The sequence below is a fragment of the Calliphora vicina genome, chromosome 2, assembly GCF_958450345.1.
Source record: "Calliphora vicina chromosome 2, idCalVici1.1, whole genome shotgun sequence".
NCBI lineage: Eukaryota > Metazoa > Arthropoda > Insecta > Diptera > Calliphoridae > Calliphora > Calliphora vicina.
The window spans coordinates 13,865,672-13,889,101 of NC_088781.1; the positions used below are offsets into that span (position 1 = coordinate 13,865,672).

The 23,430-nt window shown below is 27.8% G+C and overlaps 1 protein-coding gene across 1 annotated transcript in view; it reads left to right on the forward strand.

Moving 5' to 3' along the window:
* Positions 1-23,430, forward strand: part of ush (Zinc finger protein ush) — a 276,169-nt gene that overhangs the window by 22,648 nt on the left and 230,091 nt on the right. The window lies entirely within an intron of this gene.

Sequence of the window (23,430 nt, forward strand, 5' to 3'; positions counted from 1 at the left end):
ACATGTGTGATATCGATTAAAAAACGTAAAATCAAACACACAAACTTATTTGAAAAAAAAAATACAAAAAATATTGACATTTTTATCTTGCAAATGAAATCAAAAACTTTATTTTTCTAAATGATTTTGTTATTACTAGTTTTGTATTGAATTCTTTTTGTTATGTTTCATTATATTCATTATTTATGCCAACATTTGAAAATCAAATAGTCAGACGATTAAATAAACAACATTCAGTAGTGGTTATGGGCAGCAGTGGCAGGCAGCAGCAGCTCTAACTATTGATATTGTAATAATATCAGCCAGTTTTGTTTAAATTACAATCATTGAAACCTGTGAGAAATGTTTAACAAAAACATACACACATTTAGAATAATTGATTGTACTTGTAGATAAATTATGAAAAACTGAAATGAGAAAAAAAATAAACTAGAAATTAAATTAAAAAACTATTACTTAAGAGAGGAGAACGACGAGGGTGGCTATTAATGTTTTGGGAAAGGAATTATTAAAAACCAACATCTATAGAGGGAAAGTAGCCGACATAAACTAAAATTAAATAAAAGTAATACTGAGATATGTTTCAGTGGATGCTAGTAACATTTAGTGTCTGTGACTGGTCTGAACTAACTCAAAAGAACTGTTTTGTTTCAGCCAAAACTTATATTTGTTGAACCAGAAAAGTTTTGGCTGGAATAGTGTGTTTTTTGGACTCACTCTTTAATTTGATTTAAAAAAATATTCACATTCTTATAGACTCCAAAAATAACATTTTTTTTCTATAGCAAATGTTGTATATAAAAGTATTTTTTATAGAAATATTTGTATATAAGAGTTTCAATAAAAATGTTTGTGTATAACAGTTTTTTCTATAGAAAATTGTGTCTATAACATTTTTTTCAATAAAAATGTTTGTGTATAACAGTTTATCTCTAAAAATGTTTATGTATGATAGTTTTTTCTATAGAAAAGTTTGTGTATAACAGTTTACTCTTTAGGAAAGTTTGTGTATAACATTTGTTTCTTTAGGAAAGTTTGTGTATAACAGTTTATCTATAAAAATGTTTGTTCTATAGAAAAGTTAGTGTATAACAGTTTTTTCTGTAAAAGTTTTTTCCATAAAACTGTTTGTGTATAACAGTTTTTTTCTATAGAAAAGTTCGTGTATAACATTTTTTTCAATAAAAATGTTTGTGTATAACAGTTTTTTCTATAGAAAGGTTTGTGTATAACAGTTTTTTTCTATAAAACTGCTTGTTTATAACAGATTTTTCTATAAAAATGTTTGTGTATAACAGTTGTTTCTTTAGGAAAGTTTGTGTATAACAGTTTATCTATAAAAATGTTTATGTATAACAGTTTTTTCTATAGAAAGGTTTGTGTATAACAGTTTTTTTTCTATAAAACTGCTTGTTTATAACAGATTTTTCTATAGAAAGGTTTGTGTATAACTGTTTTTTCTATAAAACTGCTTGTTTATAACAGTTTTTTCTATAAAAATGTTTGTGTATAATAGTTGTTTCTTTATGAAAGTTTGTGTATAACAGTTTATCTATAAAAATGTTTATGTATAACAGTTTTTCTATAGAAAGGTTTGTGTATAACAGTTTTTTTCTATAAAACTGCTTGTTTATAACAGTTTTTTCTATAAAAATGTTTGTGTATAACAGTTGTTTCTTTAGGAAAGTTTGTGTATAACAGTTTATCTATAAAAATGTTTATGTATAACAGTTTTTTCTATAGAAAGGTTTGTGTATAACAGTTTTTTTCTATAAAACTGCTTGTTTATAACAGATTTTTCTATAGAAAGGTTTGTGTATAACAGTTTTTTTCTATAAAAATATTTGTGTGTAACAGTTTTTTCTATAGAAAAGTTTGTGTATAACTGTTTTTTCTATAAAACTGGTTGTGTATAACAGTTTTTCCTATAGAAAAGTTTGTGTATAACAGTTTTTTTTTAGGAAAGTTTGTGTATAACAGTTTATTTATAAAAATGTTTATGTATAACAGTTTTCTCTATAGAAAGGTTTGTGTACAAAAGTTGTCCTGCTTTTTATTTTATAAACTCCCTCTCATATTAGCAAATTGTGTGGCTTTGGCTCCCACTTCTCTCTCCCTCTCTCTTTTACTTTGTGACACACACGTCATTTGCACTATCAACATCTGGCATCATTAATATTTTCAGTAACTCGATTTTATTTTTGATTTGTTCAACTGATAATGACAGCATTAATTATTTCTGCTGCAATGTCAACAATTTCAAAATAAAATTAAATGAAATAAAAAATACAATTTATAAATATTGAACAAATGTTAAATAAAAAAAAACTAAAAAACAAATTAAATACCTGTAATAAGTTAAATCATGATTTGGTGGTTGTTTAGTTAGAAGAAAAATACAATAAATAAATAAAATATTTATGTTATTTTAATTGTATTTGGTCAAATGTTTTTTTATCTATAAAAAAATCTAAATTTCATTAGAATTTTTTAAAAAAATAAACGTCTTTTTTGTGAAAAAAAATTACAGGCTACATTATATAAGAGTTAAGGTAAGAATTTAAATATGTATGTGTTTAAATGTTTATAGAGATTTTATTAAAGAAGGGGAATTTGTTGAAAAATCGTTATTGATTTGTTTGATAATTTATTTCTTCAGTATCTTGCCATAACCTCAACATTATGATTTAAACACGTAGACTACATCAGGCTACCGACCGTAATCTGTCAAAATTAAAATACACACGTTTAAATGAAGGCGATTATTTTGACACCATAAAAGCTACATGGCTACACGACCACCATTGACGCTGTGGTCAACTTAAGCTAATTTCTATATTCGTAGGCGACAATGAACAATATGTAACGAAAAGTCAAACTTCAAAGTCAGCTGGTTACAATGTTGTCATTTCATTATAATGAAGTAGATGACTACAGGGCGACAAATGCAGTCAACTGTGTAGCAACTGTTTAACCCAGAATTTACCATATTTCTTTAACTTAGTGTTGCGTTACTTTGTATTAAACTTGCGTTTAAGTTTAATTACTTATGAATAACAAATTTAGCTTTAATATTTTTAAATTCTTAAAAGTTTCTTTGCTTTTCTCCTGGAATTATTATGAATAATCTAAATATGTATTTCAAAAAACAAAAACTATTCACAATTTCTCTAACTGATAAAAATGCATTGCATTTTCGCTTTTGTTATATTTTATTATTTTTGGTGAAGTCTTAGTGGCGTTTTTCAAGTGTAAGTAAGTTTTTATTATTCAATTTGCTTATTTTGTTTAATCATTTAATTTGTTTATTTCTGTTTTACATCTCACTCAAGTATTTGTTCGATATGCAAATCTCTGGGTATGTATATTTGAGTCTCTGTGTGTGTGTGTCAGTATAAATGTGTTATGGTTTATTTTATCTTTTGGCATTTCCTGTAATCAGCTGAAAAAATAAATAAATTAAGTGATTTTTTTTTTCAAAAATATTATTATTATTATAAAAATATTCAACAATTTTAATATGAGTAATTAAAAACTTATCAAGAATATACAGTTATAAGCAGTGCAATTGCAATCTTGTGCTGCTTTCAGAACTACTTATATACTTACAGCGTCATAGGGTAGGGGATTTTGTGGGGAATTTTAAATTTGAAATGTCAAATGTTGATAGAAGAAATAAGGAGATTGTAATAGTCCACACATAGCTATTGTACCGCAGGTGTCTGAAGGAAATACAACTGATTACGAGGACCTAAGGTTGGCTACCGTTAAGCTAATTATTTCAGCAAAACAATACATTCTACAGTATGTATTTTCTATAGAAAATGTTGTATATAACAGTATTTTCTATATACATTTTTGTGTATAATTGTTTTTTATAGAAAATTTTGTGTATAAAATTTTTTTATATAGATATTTTTTTGTATAACAGTTTTCTTCTTTAGAAATTATGTGTATAACAGTTTTTTCTATATGCATTTTTGTGTATAACAGTTTTTTCTGTTTCAATATTATTATGTAAAAGTTTTTTCTATAGAAATGTTGTATTTAAAAGTTTTTGCCTAAAGAAAATGTTGAGTATAATAGTTTTTTCTATAGAAAATGTTGAGTACACCAGATTTTGTATGTAACAGCTTTTTCTGTTTTAATGTTGTTGTATAACAGTTTTTTTTTCTAAAGAAATATTTGTGTATAACAGTTTCTTATAGAAAATGTTGAGTATAACAGTTTTTTCCTACAGAAAATGTTGAGTACAACAGTTTTTTCTAAAGAAATTTTAGTGTATAACAGTTTTTTCTATGGAAAATGTTGAGTATAACAGATTTTTCTTTAGAAATTTTGTGTATAACTATTTTTTCTGTTTCAAGGTTCTTGTATAACAGTTTTTTCTAAAGAAATTTTAGTGTATAACAGTTTTTTCTAAGGAAAATGTTGAGTATAACAGATTTTTCTTTAGAAATTTTGTGTATAACTATTTTTTCTGTTTCAATGTTGTTGTATAACAGTTTTCTCTAATGAAATTTTAGTGTATAACAGTTTTTTCTATAGAAAATGTTGAGTATAACAGATTTTTCTTTAGAAATTTTGTGTATAACTATTTTTTCTGTTGTTGTATAACAGTTTTTTCTAAAGAAATTTTTGTGTATAATAGTTTTTTCTATAGAAAATGTTGAGTATAACAGTTTTTCCTGTTTCAATATTGTTGTATAACAGTTTTTCCTAAAGAAATTTTTATGTATAACAGTTTTTTCTATAGAAATTTTGTGTATAATGTTGAGTATAACAGTTTTTTCTATACAAATTTTATATATAACAGCTTTTTCTTTTTCAATATTGTTGTATAACAGTTTTATCTAAAGAAACTTTTGTGTATAACAGTTTTTTCCTATAGAAAATATTGAGTATAACAGTTTTTTCTGTTTCAATATTGTTGTATAACAGTTTTTTCTTAAGAAATTTTTGTGTATAACAGTTTTTTCTGTAAAAAATGTTGAGTATAACAGTTTTTTCTGTTTCAATATTGTTGTATAACAGTTTTTTCTAAAAAAATTTTAGTGTATAACAGTTTTTTCTATAGAAAATGTTGAGTATAACAGTTTTTTCTGTTTCAATATTGTTGTATAACAGTTTTTCCTAAAGAAATTTTTATGTATAACAGTTTTTTCTATAGAAATTTTATATATAACAGCTTTTCCTGTTTCAATATTGTTGTATAACAGTTTTTTCCTATAGAAAATGTTGAGTATAACAGTTTTTTCTGTTTCAATATTGTTGTATAACAGTTTTTTCTTAAGAAATTTTTGTGTATAACGGTTTTTTCTATAGAAAATGTTGAGAATAACATGTTTTTCTGTAGAAATTTTTGTATATAACAGTTTCAATATTGTAGTATAACAGTTTTTTTATCTAAAGAAATGATTGTGTACAGTTTTTTTCTATAGAAAATTTTGAGTATAACAGTTTTTCTATAGAAATTTTGTGTATAACTGCTTTTTCTGTTTCAATATTGTTTTATAACAGTATTTTCTAAAGAAATTTTTGTGTATAATAGTCTTTTCTATAGAAAATGTTAAGTATAACAGGTTTTCTTTAGAAATGTTGTATATAACAGTTTTTTCTGCTTCAATATTGTAGTATAACAGTTTTTTCTATAGAACATTTTTTGTAGAAAGGTTTTTACTGTATAAAATTTAAAGTATAACAGTTTTTTTATAGAAAATTTTGTGTATAGGAGATTTTCTATAGAATATTTTGTGTCTTTAATTTTTTTTTAATGAGCATATTGTGTACAGAAGTTTTTTCTATAGAAAATATTTTGTATAACAGTTTTTCTATAAAAATGTTGGTGTATAACAGATTTTTTTTTGGTATAACAGTTTTTCCTACAGAAAATTTTATGCCTAAGTAGTGCTCCTTCAATTCGCCTTTACATTTCATACACTATTTTGAACTGATTATATTTCTTTAAATACAATTTATTTTAACTTAATTAAGTTGATTTTAATTTTTATTTAATAAATTATCAACAAAAATATTTCAACCAACCAACCAACAAAAACAAAAAAAAAGAAAGGCAAACGTGTATATTCCAAATGATAACAGCAAACGTTTCACTTTCAATACTCAATATTTTAATCTCTCGTTTCATTATTGATTAACAAAAAAAAAAAAGCCAATAATCACAATAAAACTATTAATGGACTTCAATATTCCCAAAGATTTGTGCAGGCGATAATTGCGACATGGAATGGCTGGCACAGATTTGAAATTTCGATTAATGACGACGACTAATATTTTCATTTCATTTCGTTGGGTGTTTTTTATTTTTCAAAACACAATCGTGTTCAATTGAAAAAGAAAAACAACAACAAAATATAAACAATATATAGTTATTTTTAAATATTACTTCAAAAATATTATAAATAAATGGGGTGGTGGCAAAAATTAAATAAATATTATAAAAAAAAACTGTGACAAAGATTTATGGGTTTTGAAGTTTAATTTTAATATTTTCAATGTGATTGTGTTGGTTTTAATATAAGGTTATCTCTCCTTAACATATTGATTACCCATTAAGATTTTATGCCGATTTCTATAAATTTTAATCATTTCAAGTATTTTAAATAAATTTCTTTTAATTTTAGCTCAAGTGCTAGCATGAGTAGCAGTTTTAGACACTTGATGTTTAACTTTTATTGCGTTTACAATGTTTTTTATTTAGATTTTTTTTAAAAATCGTTACCCTTTATTTTACTGATATAAATTTAGTGATATTTATTTTTATGTTATAATTGGGAACTTGAAAAAATAAAAGTTGAATGGTTTATAATTATAAACAATCTGATAAATTATCAATCAATTTTGATTTTGATAGTTCAAGGTTAACTAAAATGCTAAAAAAGGTCTATATAAAGAGACATAATTGAGGCAAAAAGCAGCGAATATAATAAGAATGTCCATGCTTTTAAAAGAAATTAATAATAATGAGCCGATTCCAGGTTTTTTTATAGAAAATATTCCGAAAAACAGTCAGTGTTTTCTATAGAACAATTATTTTCTTATAATTTTAATTACTAATTAAAATCTTTAAAATTAGTTTTTAAAGATGTCTGTCGGATTGGGTTGCTCTAATCATTTTTAATAAAATGTATTTATTCATTATTTATTTGCTGTAGTTGTTATTTGTTATTTGTTCTTTGGTCTTGATTTATTTTTATAATGGTCGCTGTTTTCTTTCTTAGTCTGATCTTAATGGTCAATTAAACACAAATCGAGAGAGAAAGAGAAAGAATGGGAAAGATCGCTTGGAATAGATAATAGGACCTCATGAACTTTTTTTTGTTCATTTTCAAAATGCGATAAGCTTGAAATAAAGATTGATAAAAGCTCTAGAAGAATTAAAACACTTTACAAACACAAAAAATAAAGCAAAATTTATATATATAAAATTAAACAACAAAGATCAGTTGTATGAGATCTTATGCACTCACTCACTCTTCTCTTAATTAAGCAACGAATAAATTTATTGGAAATTTTGTTTTTTTTTTTAGTTTTGTTGCAACATAAAACAAAACGAATAGTAAGTGCTGTTTTGTTGTTGTTAAAGATGTGATAATGAATTAAAGACACGAAGGACCTTTAAAATGGTCAACCATGGTTTTTGTATTTTAAAACAAGATCAATGATCATCATCTTCGTCACTCGTATAAGGTTTTTCATCATCCTCATCAGCACTTGCTTACCTTGCCCTTTTAATTCTACATGTGTTTGTTTTAAAAAAGAGAAGTCTGTCCTGTTCCTTTTCGTCGTACTTTGGAGATACTGGTCTGTTTGACCAACACTATTTTAATGTCCAATTGCTCAGCGAAAATTTGCAGTCTGTGGCTGATGATTGTAATCGGTTTTATATAGAATGTTTAAGACGTTTTAAGTGGTGATGCATTTATTATGACAAAGTAGTGAGTTTGTTGTAATCATTGTAGTGCATTTAGTTTGTGACACTTAAGGAATTTCTTAATATTAAGAAAGTTACTTGATGCGTAAGGTCAAGAATCATATAAAATAGTTTAACATTTTATATAATTTTCTATAGATAACACTGAATTACGATTTATTTTCTATAGCAAACGCTGATCTCCGCATTTTTTCTATAAAGAAAAATGATCTCCGTATTATTTTCAATAGAAAACACTCATTATATTCTATAGAAAGCACTGATATTCTCTTTATTTTCGGTAAAAACACTGATCTCCTCATTATTTTCTATAGAAAACACTGTTCTCCGCATTATTTTCTATAGAAAACACTGATCTCCGCATTATTTTCTATAGGAAACACTGATCTCCGAATTATTTTCTATAGAAAACACTGATCTCCACTTTATTTTCTATAGAAACACCGATCTCCGCATTATCTTCTATAGAAAACACTGATCTCCGCATTATTTTCTATAGAAAGCACTGATCTCCTCATTATTTTCGATAAAAACAATGTTCTCCTCATTACTTTCTATAGAAAACACTGATCTCCTCATTATTTCCTATAGGAAGCACTGATCTCCGCATTATTTTATATAGAAAACACTGATCTCTGAATTATTTTCTATAGAAAACACTGATCTACGCATTATTTTATATAGAAAAAACTGATCTCCGCATTATTTTCTATAGAAAGCATTGATCTCGTTATTTTCGATAAAAACACTGATCTCCTCATTATTTTCTATAGAAAACACTGATCTCCTCATTATTTCCTATAGGAAGCACTGATCTCCGCATTATTTTATATAGAAAACACTGATCTCTGAATTATTTTCTATAGAAAACACTGATCTACGCATTATTTTATATAGAAAAAACTGATCTCCGCATTATTTTCTATAGAAAGCATTGATCTCGTTATTTTCCATAAAAACACTGATCTCCTCATTATTTTCTATAGAAAACACTGATCTCCTCATTATTTCCTATATAAAACACTGATCTCCGCATTTTTTTATATGGAAAACACTGATCTCCTCATTGTTTTCTATAGAAAACACTGATATCCCCATTAGTTTCTATAGAAAACACTGATCTTCGCATTACTTTTAATAGAAAACACTGATCTCCTCTTTATTTTCTATAGAAAACATTGAACTTCGCATTATTTTCTATAGAAAACACTGATCTCCACACTATTTTCTATAGAAAACACTGATCACCCCATTATTTTCTATAGAAAACACTGATCACCCCATTATTTTCTATAGAAAACACTGATCTCCGCATTATTTTCTATATAAAACACAGATCTCCGCATTATTTCCTATAGAAAACACTGATCTTCGAATTATTTTCTATAGAAAACACTGATCTCCGCATTTTTTTATATAGAAAACACTGATCTCCGCATTATTTTATATAGAAAACACTGATATCCGCATTATTTTCTATAGAAAGCACTGATCTCCTCATTATTTTCGATAAAAACACTGATCTCCTCATTATTTTCGACAGAAAACCCAGATCTCAGCATTATTTTCAATAGAAAACACTGATCTCCGAATTATTTTCTATAGAAAACACTGATCTCCGCATTATTTTCTATAGAAAACACTGATCTCCGCATTGTTTTCTATAGAAAACACTGATCTCCGAATTATTTTCTATAGAAAACACTGATCTCCTCATTAGTTTCTATAGAAAACACTGATCTCCGCATTACTTTTAATAGAAAACACTGATCTCCACTTTATTTTCTATAGAAAATATTGATCTTCGCATTATTTTCTATAGAAAACACTGATCTCCACACTATTTTCTATAGAAAACACTGATCACCCCATTATTTTCTATAGAAAACACTGATCTCCGCATTATTTTATATAGAAAACACTGATCTCCGCATTATTTTATATAGAAAACACTGATCTCCGCATTATTTTCTATAGAAAGCACTGATCTCCTCATTATTTTCGATAAAAACACTGATCTCCTCATTATTTTCGATAGAAAACCCAGATCTCAACATAATTTTCAATAGAAAACACGGATCTCCGCATTATTTTCTATAGAAAATATTGATCTTCGCATTATTTTATATAGAAAACACTGATCTCCACTTTATTTTCTATAGAAAACACTGATCTCCGAATTATTTTCTATAGAAAACACTGATCTCCGCATTATTTTCTGTAGAAAACACTGATCTCCGCATTATTTTCTATAGAAAATACTGATCTCCGCATTATTTTCTATAGAAAATACTGATCTCCGCATTATTTTCTATAGAAAATACTGATCTCCGCATTATTTTCTATAGAAAATACTGATCTCCGCATTATTTTCTATAGAAAATACTGATCTCCGCATTATTTTCTATAGAAAATACTGATCTCCGCATTATTTTCTATAGAAAATACTGATCTCCGCATTATTTTCTATAGAAAATACTGATCTCCGCATTATTTTCTATAGAAAATACTGATCTCCGCATTATTTTCTATAGAAAATACTGATCTCCGCATTATTTTCTATAGAAAATACTGATCTCCGCATTATTTTCTATAGAAAATACTGATCTCCGCATTATTTTCTATAGAAAATACTGATCTCCGCATTATTTTCTATAGAAAATACTGATCTCCGCATTATTTTCTATAGAAAATACTGATCTCCGCATTATTTTCTATAGAAAATACTGATCTCCGCATTATTTTCTATAGAAAACACTGATCTCCGCATTATTTTCTATAGAAAACACTGATCTCCTCATTAGTTTCTATAGAAAACACTGATCACCGCATTATTTTCTATAAAGAACACTGATCTCCGCATTATGTGCTATAAAACTGATCTTAGAGTTATACCGACCACTGAAAGATGCTGAGATTGTTATATTAGCTCAATTTTATGTCGTCTTTAATGACTTTATTTATGTCTAAAATATCATTTATAGCTTTATTTGCTTGCAGTTATTTTTGGAACATCTTTGGCAATAATTCCCCGAATGATTTACGCTAAAATGATAACGCAAGTAAAGACTTTTTGCTTTTTTTATATATTGTTTTTATTTTTGAAATTTTGTTTCAATAAAGTACAAAAGTCAATTGATTTTATTTAAAGACAGGTATTAATTTCTTTATTTATATACAAAAAAATATAAACAAATTATTTTTAAACAACAATAATTAAAATAAAATTAATCTTGAAACAAACATACATGATTTATTTATTTAATAAAGATGCCTGACGAGTAAGAAATTTCTTTAAAATTATTTTCAGTGAATGTTGGTTTTTATTAATGAAATGAATTTTCAGTTAAAAATGGTTACAAAATTGTTTTTTATTTAAGTATAAAATTATATTAGTTTAATGTTTGATGTTAAACGATTGATTAGAATTGTTTTTAGTTTTTGTTGTAACACTTGTAAAGACGGTTTCGCTTTTAACATTTAAAGTCAGAAAACATGACTGATTTGTTTTTAATCTTTAAAATTTGATTTATTTTTTTGTAATGCCATAACAAATTTAGTTAATTTTGTGTTTGTTTTTTTTCTAATTTGGTAAATAGTTTTTTTGAGTTAGAAAGCAGGTCGTCTTTGTTTTGCTATGTGCTGGTATTTTTCTTGCTCAAATTATAGTAATTTTTATCGATAACACCATTTAAACTAGAGTGGGTAGTTAAACATAAAAAATTATAAACAAAAAAATTGAACTAAAAGTTTACAAGTTTCCATAAAGATTGTGTTGTGATATTTTTTGTTTAATGTTTCTTTTTTTGTCGTTTTATCAGCGCGTGGCATCAAGCACATTCCTTTGATTTTCAATTTGAACTACCTGCAAGTTGTTAAAGTTAAATTTGTTAAATAGCTAAACAATTTTTGGTTAGACAGGTCTTAAAAGAGTAACATGTCTGACTGTATGTAGGAGAGAGGCATACATGGATCTTCTAGAATAAATTGAGAAAGTGATTAACTATTATATGTAATTTTTGGTCCGTTGCGGCCAACTATAAACTTTTTGTTGCAATTATCATACATGCCTCTCTATACAACATTAACATTTTCATAAATTACTCTCAACTAAATATTTGAAAATTAGGAGAGAAAAAACCAAACAAAACCTTATCACTGCTCAACAAAAAATATGTAACTTTTATGCAAAAATCATTATTCGTTTGCTTAATACAGCCACAGCCAATAAGACATAAAACACTAAATCCCAAAAACAAAAATGCAAGCGAAAGAATAATAAAAAAAAATACCTTAATCCTTACACTCAATAACCCCCACTCTGTAAATAACATCAACATACCGTTGATAATGATTCTCTGCCTGCTGCTGAAGATGATGGTGGTGATGGTGATGGCTTTTTAAAACCCATCCCAAGAACACAAGAAGAACAGAGAAACAGAAAAATTACCCGCTTATCTAAATGCCAGCCTTACAGTCTCGTTTTCCATTATGATACAAAGATATCAAATGGGTAGAAGAAGCTCCCTCTCCACACACTGAGGAATGAAATCGAACGTAAAAAAATATTAAGTAAAACAACTGAAATCAACAAAAGTAATCGAATGTCGCCAATGCAATGGATTGCAGTCTCACTAGTACACACACACACTCACTCACTCACATGCACTCTAACAGACAATCATCATCATACTGATATAGACATACTTACTTTACACTGTACAACAAAACTTTATGCTGCGTTTTTGTATTTTTTTTTTGTATTTAGGATGGAGTTCATTTTTTCATCATCATCGCTCTCTCTTATCAGTTGAGAAACGACTGACTACTCCAAAACCATTATTACAGGCAGAGGGCATTTGAAATAACAACAGCAACAACTATTTCTTATATGATGAATCGGGGTTGGGTAATTCAGTGCAAATGTAAATTTATAAAAAAGTACTTGTTACTAAAAGGGTACTTTTCTTTTAAAAAAATTACCCGTACTTTTTTTAAAAAAAAATTACCAGTACTTTTTTTTTATAAAAAAATTACCAGTACTTTTTTTAAAAAGGTACTTTTTTATAAAAAAGGTACTTTTTTATAAAAAGGTATTTTACTAAAAAAGGTACTTTTTTACTAAAAAAGGTACTTTTTTACTAAAAAAGGTACTTTTTTACTAAAAAAGGTACTTTTTTACTAAAAAAGGTACTTTTTTACTAAAAAAGGTACTTTTTTACTAAAAAAGGTACTTTTTTACTAAAAAAGGTACTTTTTTACTAAAAAAGGTACTTTTTTACTAAAAAAGGTACTTTTTTACTAAAAAAGGTACTTTTTTACTAAAAAAGGTACTTTTTTACTAAAAAAGGTACTTTTTTACTAAAAAAGGTACTTTTTTACTAAAAAAGGTACTTTTTTACTAAAAAAAGGTACTTTTTTACTAAAAAAAGGTACTTTTTTACTAAAAAAGGTACTTTTTTACTAAAAAAGGTACTTTTTTACTAAAAAAGGTACTTTTTTACTAAAAAAGGTACTTTTTTACTAAAAAAGGTACTTTTTTACTAAAAAAGGTACTTTTTTACTAAAAAAGGTACTTTTTTACTAAAAAAGGTACTTTTTTACTAAAAAAGGTACTTTTTTACTAAAAAAGGTACTTTTTTACTAAAAAAGGTACTTTTTTACTAAAAAAGGTACTTTTTTACTAAAAAAGGTACTTTTTTACTAAAAAAGGTACTTTTTTACTAAAAAAGGTACTTTTTTACTAAAAAAGGTACTTTTTTACTAAAAAAGGTACTTTTTTACTAAAAAAGGTACTTTTTTACTAAAAAAGGTACTTTTTTACTAAAAAAGGTACTTTTTTACTAAAAAAGGTACTTTTTTTTTACAAAAAAGGTACTTTTTTTTACTAAAAAGGTACTTTTTTTTACTAAAAAGGTACTTTTTTTTACTAAAAAGGTACTTTTTTTTACTAAAAAGGTACTTTTTTTTACTAAAAAGGTACTTTTTTTTACTAAAAAGGTACTTTTTTTACTAAAAAGGTACTTTTTTACTAAAAAGGTACTTTTTTTTTACAAAAAAGGTACTTTTTTTTTACAAAAAAGGTACTTTTTTTACTAAAAAGGTACTTTTTTTTTTACAAAAAAGGTACTTTTTTTTTACTAAAAAGGTACTTTTTTTTTTACTAAAAAGGTACTTTTTTTTTTACTAAAAAGGTACTTTTTTTTTTACTAAAAAGGTACTTTTTTTTACTAAAAAGGTACTTTTTTTTACTAAAAAGGTACTTTTTTTTACTAAAAAGGTACTTTTTTACTAAAAAGGTACTTTTTTACTCAAAAAGTACTTTTTTACTAAAAAAGTACTTTTTTACTAAAAATGGTACTTTTTTACTAAAAAAGGTACTTTTTTACTAAAAAAGGTACTTTTTTACTAAAAAGGTACTTTTTTACTAAAAAAGGTACTTTTTTACTAAAAAAGGTACTTTTTTACTAAAAAAGGTACTTTTTTTATTAAAAAAAGGTACTTTTTACTAAAAAAGGTACTTTTGACTACAAAAGGTACTTTTTACTAAAAAAGGTACTTTTTTACTAAAAAAGGTACTTTTTTATTAAAAAAGGTACTTTTTTATTAAAAAAAGGTACTTTTTACTAAAAAAGGTACTTTTTACTAAAAAAGTACTTTTTTACTTTTTAGTAAAAAGTACCTTTTTTTTAAAAAAAAGTACTTTTGTACTAAAAAAAAGTACTTTTTTACTAAAAAAGGTACTTTTTATAAAAATATACTTTTTTATAAAGGTACTTTATTTTAAAAAGTACTTTTTTATAAAGGTACTTTTTTAAAATAGTACTTTTTTTATCTCGATTATATTAGTAGGGGCTGGGAGGTTAAAGCTCCTATATTCCACTGTTACAGGTTGATTTTCGAAAGCTACCGGGACTCTATGAACCAATTCTGGAATAGTAGAATGGATTGCAGGATGTCAAGTGCTATTTGGTGAAAGTTGGATGTAAAGGCAACCAGAATACTAATTGGGGTCGATAGGGAAATTCTCAAGTCTTTAGTAGGAGTGATAACCGGTCACTGCTGAATTGGAGCCTTCAGTAAATGGGATATAATATAAACAATATGGATATCTAACGATAGATATTTAAAAGTCGTTTGCAACTAAACCGAATTTTTTTTAACCACTAAAAAATAGTTTTGTCATAATTTTTTTTCGATAATAATATAAAAAAAATTTGGAAATTATAAAAAAATGAATTTTGAAAAAAATATTATTTCTTTTTTTTAATTTTGTTTGTATAAGATTCGGCACAGCCGAATATATCTCTCTTATTTGTTTCTCTTCACTTTAAGTTCACATCTGGTTATGTATCTTAAAACTATCACAATGGATCCTATGGGTCTCCGAGTGGAAGTGTTCTTCTATAGTACACTCCCTTTCAAATCAGTTTATTTTTTTAAATTATTTTAAAAAAATTATTTTAAAAAAAATTGTATAAAAAGGTACTTTATTTAAACAATTACTTTTTTAAAAAGGTACTTTATTTAAAAAGGTACTTTATTTAAAAAGGTACTTTATTTAAAAAGGTACTTTATTTAAAAAGGTACTTTATTCAAAAAGGTACTTTATTTAAAAAGGTACTTTATTTAAAAAGGCACTTTTTATAATAAAACTTTTTTAAAAAAAGTAGTTTTTTGAAAATTAGCTTTTCCAAAGGAACTTTTTGTGTTCTTAATAGAACAGCGAAGTGCTACATTATTTTAATTTCCAAAATTCTCTAAAGGTACCATTTCCTCCTGAGAAACCATTTGAAAATCTAACATTTCCATATCTGCACCCAACTTAAATACAAACCACCAGCGAAATGAAAATAAGAAAAGCAAAAAAAAATCACAGACGACGATGAAGATGCTTGGTATGCATCATTATCAGTAGTGTTGATGCATCAGCCTCCAAGCAGCATTCATTCAACTGCAGCAGGAGTGTATATTAAGGAAAATACAACAAATGTATCCGTAAGTACGAGTATAAGCGAGTTTATTTAGCTGTGTGTGAGCGTGTGCGAAGTGTTTAAAGTATAATTTACATGGCAACCAAACAAGCGCCACTAACAAAAACACCATAAATATTATTGCGTTAACTGCCACAAAAAAAAAACTGAAACAGAAACAAAGCTCCAGCAACGGCAACAAGAACATTAACTAAAACAGCAATAAAAAGCAAAATCGCTGAAATAACAAAATGTTTTAAAATGTTGTACAAAATCTTATTAATGTCAAACTAATCGCCACAAACCACTAATACGAACGACGGACGGCTACAAGAACAAGTTTTTTTTTTGTTGTCTGTGAGATTATTTTTTGAATTATCACTTGGAGAATTTAAATGATTTTGTTTAAAGAAAATAAAATTAAAAAAAAAACAAACATTAAATTTTAATTACTTGTTTTGATTAACGGATATAAAGAAGGATTTGAGTTTTTTTCAGTATTTTTAAATGAAAATCAAAAGATATTGTAAAGTTAATGCAGAAATTTTGTGAAATTTTTAAAGAAATGGAGTTCAAAAGGTTAAAAACTCTCTGCTAATAGACATAAGGCAATTTTCACAATGTCTAGTTTTCTCAACAATCAGCCAGGCGGACAGACGGACGGACATAGCTAGATCGTTTTAGAATCTTATGAGGACCCAGAATATATACAGTAATGTGGGTCTGAGACAAATATTTTGATCTGATTAAACCTGTTTGGCTCTGAAAATTGCTAAGATTATGACTTAAAACAGTTTTAGAAAAAATCAAAATTTCTAGAACTTTTTTCCCCAATTATATGAATTTAGTATTTGAGTCCTAAACAGTGGCTAAAGTTCATTAGAAATCTTTAGAATAAATCTTAATTTCTGTTACTATCTCAAATTCAAATTTGCTCTTCATTGAAACAAGAAATAATAATCTTTCGCCAAAGAAATGAAATCAACCATTAAATATTCAGCAGTCTTATCAATCAAGACTATCTTGCCTTTCACAACATTTCAAACTGAAATAAAATTATGACAAATAAATCATGAAATAAACAAATAAAGAAGCAAAACCTTATCAAATATCAAATAAATAGACTCGAAAAATACAGCAAAACGGATGCTATCAGTTGTGATTTCGATTTCATTTAATTAAGAACATTAAAATTATAATGGCAACAGCAGCAGTAGCAGTAGACAGCAGTAGCAGTAGCAGGAAAACAATAATGTGTTAAATAATGTTGCTGCTGCTGCTGTTGTGTCTCCCATTATCTTCTTGCTGCTGCTGTTGTTGTCTAGCTCTTAGACTGCCTACTGCTGATGATGATTGTAGTCATATTGAAAGAAAACAGAAATATGTTGTTGAGATGTTAGATAGGATTCTACAGATAGTGTCATATGAAAATTCATAATAATATTGGGTGTTATTTTTGTTTTTTCAATTATTTGTGCTTGATGCTGATATCAGCTAAAAGTAGCAACCACACAGCAGCAGCAGCATACAACAAATAACAAGTAATTTGCTGCTACTACTAGGTACTTTACCCTGCTTTTATTATTTATTTTTGGTGTACTTGTCAGTATTTAGTACAAAATACAGAAGCCTATCAATTGCTTGTTACTAATTTGAAATTGTTTTGAATTTTTGTTCCATCCTAGACAACCATACTCTTACCAATTTGTTTTCAATGACAATTTCCAAAGATACAAATAATTATATGATTTTTTGCTTCTACTTTTTCTTGAAATTCGATATCTATAAATGAGACATGTATGAAATGTCTATCTAAGTTATGATAGTCAATTTATATACAATATATTTGTGTCTGTCTGCCTGATATTATTTTGCTTATCAAATGAAATTAACAAAAAAAAAAAAAAATGAAATTGTCTTATTAAATGACAAACAGCATTATAATGTTTTAAGCATCGATATTAGTTCTTCATTTGCTGGGTTATTACTGTACACCGGCAAGAAAAATGTTGGTAGAAAAAGAAAAAGCTATGTATGTGCACCCGATTGTGAGCAAACTCGGTAGCCATCTTGCGGAAAGATTTCTTATACCCAAGTGATCATTCAAAATTTAAACCACTGACCTGTGTGAGATGTCTATGGCTTCCACAATCTCTCGCACTTTCAATCTCCGCTCGGCCAACATTATATTATGAATTTTTTAAATTGTTTCGGGTGTGGATATCTCAGCTTAGTATCCAGAACGTTCGGTATATTCCATGATTGTACGGCCACAACGAAATTCAGTAAACCCCTTATTACCATTGAAATTGATGGTGCAGAGTTCCCATACTATTTATTAAGTTTAGCCTTGGTTTGAGTGATGTTTTTTTTCTGCAAAAAATAATAATTTTCTCCTCAAGTCACGCGGCACACTGGTTCAAGGGCGTTATTAATTAATTTTTTTCATGTCTTCTGATCTACCTGATTTTTTCACAATTTGTAATAAACAATCTAATTATCATGTACCAAAAATATTAGGCTTATATCTGTATTACTTTTTTGTCCACAGACATTCAAAGGTGACCTAAGTGACTGCGTTTGAAATGACCGTATTATATATGCTACCTTTTATCGCTTCATGCTGTTAAAATATTCTTGTAATGACACTATAATGATTTTTTTTATAGAATTGGATGTTATAAATGATATATATGCAAATAAAAAAAATTTTGAAAATTAAAAAAAAAAAATTTTTACTACTATAAATTGTCCAAAAATATTTATTTTCTCCAACTTCTATGGATTGTACCTATTGATCTCCAACGACCTCTAGCCCGAGACTTATATCGAATTAAAGCCTGAAGTCTCAGCTAACGATTTATAAAAAATTCAGCTGCCCGTTTTTGCCCCTAAGCAATTCCGGTACAAAAAACAAAAAAAAAAGTTAGGAAAAATTTGCTTCACAAGCATGTTATTGGGCATGCAATAACAGCTTTTTTTTAAAAATAATTCGGTATCTCGGGAACTATTGGAGATATTATTACGAAATTTTACATGGTTGGAGCTGAGGTGTTTTCGAGTTGATTCGTAGTTGTTCAGCTTCCTACGGATAATGGGGGCCAGTATGTGGCCCCTCAAATTTGGTCACCTCGGAACTCAAATTTTTAAAAAAATCGACAAAAATCCATTTATGATCCGAATAAGCTGAAATTTAAAATATAAATAGTACTTGAGAAGATCTACTAAAAATACGCTTAGATTTGTAGGTTATATATATATTTTGAAGAGATATTTAGGTTTACTGATTTATTTTTTTTAATTTTGCTCGATCTTGTTTTGGTTTTTTAGATATGGCGGGCCAACGGAGGGTCGAATTTTTTTTTTAACAGCGTCAGCCATAGTGGCGATAAAATTCTAAATAAAATAAAAACAACTTGGAGACAGTTATGTCATCCCTATAAAAAGTTACATGCATCCAAAGTTAGAAAATGTAAAAACTAAAAAAAAAATTATAATATGGTGATTTTCCATGAAGAAAAATATAAATTTGAATTAATGTAAAATTTAAACGGTTAAAGATATCATAACAAAATTTGAAACTGATATAGACCCAAATGTCCTTAAATCAATGGCATTATAATTTTTGACATTTTTTATTTTCAAATACCGAAATTCCTGAAACGGGGAAAATGTGTTCCAAAAACTCAGTTTTTTTTTAGAAAACTGCCTACTGTGACGTTATTTACCGTGTGATAGTAAAAAAAACTCTGCAAGTATTTAAGAAACATATAGGGCTATAGAAATAGGGGGCCATTTCAAGGATCGAAGCTTTGCCTTTTTAAAATTTTTTACTCAAACCAAAAATTTTTTTTTTTTAATTGGCCAAGTTTGGATAGTTCTATGGAGTGTTATGTTCGTTTAAGTGAGCCAAATTTTAGTTTACACGCTTTTCCATTAAGTTCTCTTTCCGGATCATATACAAATTCTATATAGTTTCGAAGAAAATTTGTTTCTACAAAAGAAAAAATATAGGCACTTTTTTGGTAAAAAACGTAAAAAATACGGACTTTTTACATGTTCCAAATTTGGATGAGTGTAAGTTTTTATAGGGACGACATGACTCGTAGCAAGTTGTTTGTATTTTATTTAGAATTTTATCGCCAATATAGCTGATTTTGTAAAAAAAAATTTCGACCATCCGTTGGCCCGCCATAACTAAAAAACCAAAAAAAGATCGAGCAAAATTAAAAAAATAAATCAATAAACCTAAATATCTCTTCAAATAATAGAGATAACCTACATGTGTAAACGTATTTTTAGTAGATCTTCTCAAGGACTATTTATATTTTAAATTATAGCTCATTCGGATCATAAATGGATTTTTGGCGATTTTTTTAAAAATTTAAGACCCGAGGTGACCAACTTTGAGGGGCCACGTACTGGCCCCCATTACCCCTAGGAAGCTGAACAACTGCAAATCAACTCGAAAACACCTCAGCTCCAATCATGTGAAATTTCGTAATAATATCTCTAATAGTTCCCGAGATACCGAATTATTGCCAAAAAAATACGTTTCTGAACCACTGTGCGCGGTAGTCTGCTATCAATTGCAGTCAAACACAAATTAAATGACACAGATTGTACAAATTTTGACCGGAGACAACTGACAGATGCATGTTGATAGGAGCAGGGTTGCTCTTTCAGTTATTCATTTCATTCCAATTCATGCCGAATATAGCACTTTTATATGTTTTTAAACCCTTCACCTTCGTGAGAAGGGTATATATAGGTTTGTCATTCCGTTTGTAATTTCTACATTTTTCATTTCCGATCCTATAAAGTATATATATTCTGGATCCTTATAGATAGCGGAGTCGATTACGCCATGTCCGTCTGTCCGTCTGTCTGTCTGTCCGTCTGTCTGTTGAAATCAATTTTCTGAAGACCCCAGATATCTTCGGGATCCAAATCTTCAATAATTCTGTCAGACATGCTTTCGAGAAGTTTGCTATTTAAAATCAGCAAAATCGGTCCATAAATAACGGAGATATGAGCAAAAAACCGGGACAACCTCGATTTTTGACCTATTTTTGATCTATATCTGGATTACTAAGTCATTAATATAGACAATATGGATATCTAATGATAGATATTTCAAAGTCCATTGCAACGATGTAGATAAGTTGGACCTACAATGTGTCAAAATCGGGAAAAATATTTAAAAACTAAAAAAAAAATTAAAAAATTTTTTTTTTAAAAAATGTAGAAAAAACTTTTTTTAAAGAAAATTAAAAAACAATTTCAAAAAAAAAAATTTTGAAAAACAATTAAAAAAAAATTAAATTTTGTTTACCTAAAAATATTTAAAAAATGTATTTTAAAGTATAATTTGGTGAAGGGTATATAAGATTCGGCACAGCCGAATATAGCTCTCTTACTTGTTTTTTTTTTATTATTAACCAACATTTTTTTCTTGAGTGTCTCAGAGACATTGAACTTTATAAACAGTTTTCTTCCAGCCACATAATTATACAAGTTTATTATTTAGCAATTCAAAAATAGATTCTTTATTTAATTTCTCACATTGACTTGCGTGAAGCTAAATCTCCCAATTAACCAACTGGTCGTAGACGACATTGTGTTCCACGATTTGTTTTTTTTGAAATAGTATTGTACAAATATAAATTTATTGACGATTTAAAAGAAATCTTCGTTAACCATAATATGTGGGAGAGTTGCCTGGAAGTGGTTTCCTTTAAACTTTCTTGTCGACAATATTAGCGATAAACAATATTATCTGCAAACATGCCTTTTATTAACCTTTTTTCTCCTTTTATTTCTCCATTACATCTCTTGGTAAAGCATCTCCATCTTACACGATTTGTTGCAGTTGTTTTTGCGTCCTCCCATTTAAGATTGGACTGACCTAGTTCTTGGAGTATCGTTGTTATTTTGCCTTATATCAGTTTCCTTAATAGGTTGTTGTTCCAGCTAAGTAGATGATTGGTCTGCTGTATCAGGTCCTAGGATAATGGGACTGTCATTTGTCGTTGACCTTTCCTATCATGTTATCCTATTTTCTAGGGGGAGAGGAGGTCAGGGGGTTCTTGCATGGATTGTTTGGAGGGGTGTTAAAGCCACTTAATTTTTAAAACTCGATAACCATGATGAACATTTTACGTCCCCTGCGAACCTGGGCTGCCTTGTTTTATAGGCAAGCTCTTTAGCCACTATACCACAACGCCACTACATCTTATTACGCTAAAGTAATTGACGAAGTCTTAGATGTTTTCTATTGACTGAATATTGGTTTTTTATAAAAATTTTTCCGGCGAGATGAGCCTCAATGCATTTTAGGGCATCATCTCACATTCGCGTCTTGAAAGTTGTTTTTTATTAAACTTATGGAAGCAAAATGAGGGAAATGTCTTTAGTCAACTTATTTGGGGTCAAAGTGAGCAACAGAGTCTTGAAAGTTGTTCGCTATAAAAATTTTGGCGGCAAAATGAGGTCATTTAATTTAAGAAAAAGATGAGCAACAATGTCTTAAATATTGTCTTTTGGTAATATGTTTGAGAAAAGTTTTTTCTTTGTCGCGAATGTCTTTATTAACCGTTTTTTACAACAATATGAGCGATAAAGTCTTCTCTCAACTAATTTGAGCACAAGGTAAGCGACAACGTCTTGAAAGTTGTATTCAATTAAACTTTTGGCGACAAGATGAGCGACAATTTCTTTAAGTCAACTAATTTAAGTGCGATAAAATGTACCTAAATGGCTTTATTCAACTCTTTAAGAACGTCTTGAATATGTTCTTCTTTAAAACTCGGTCAACTCACTTGAGGATCAGATAAGCGACAAAGGCTTTAATAATGTCTATTTCAACACTATATGATCGATCCATCTGAGGACAAAATCTTAAAATTATGTTCTATCAAAGATCAAGGAGTGGACAAAAGTTCTTTCCTATCAACTCATTAAAGCGACAACTCATTTGAGAACAAGGTGAGCGACAACGCCTTGACATTTGTCTTCTATCAAACTTTTTGAGGCAAGATGAGCAACAATGGCAAAATGAGTGATAATTAAACGTGAGTAAACGTAAAATGACCAACAACGTTTGAAAGTTGTCTTTATCATCCTTTTTTAAAGACAAGCTGGGCGATAACGTCTAGAAAGTTGTCTTTTATCAACTCCTTTGAGCATAATTTGAGAGACAAAAATCTTCAAAGTTGTTTACTATCAAACTTTTCTTTAGGTCAACTCATTAGAGAGTGACAATGTCTTCCAAATTTGTCATCTAAAATTAGCGGCTTTGTCGCCCTAGTGGTCGTTGACGTTACTAGGGGAAATTCATCTGTAATAATGTCGCCGACGAATAAAGGAAATTATTATTGTTAGAACGACATTGACAACAAATACGCGACATTGTTACTCTCGTAGTCTTGTACGATTTTCGCCGTATTTGTTTGAACATTTCGTCGACGATTTGATCAGGATCTGGCGGCAGAGCAATCGCTC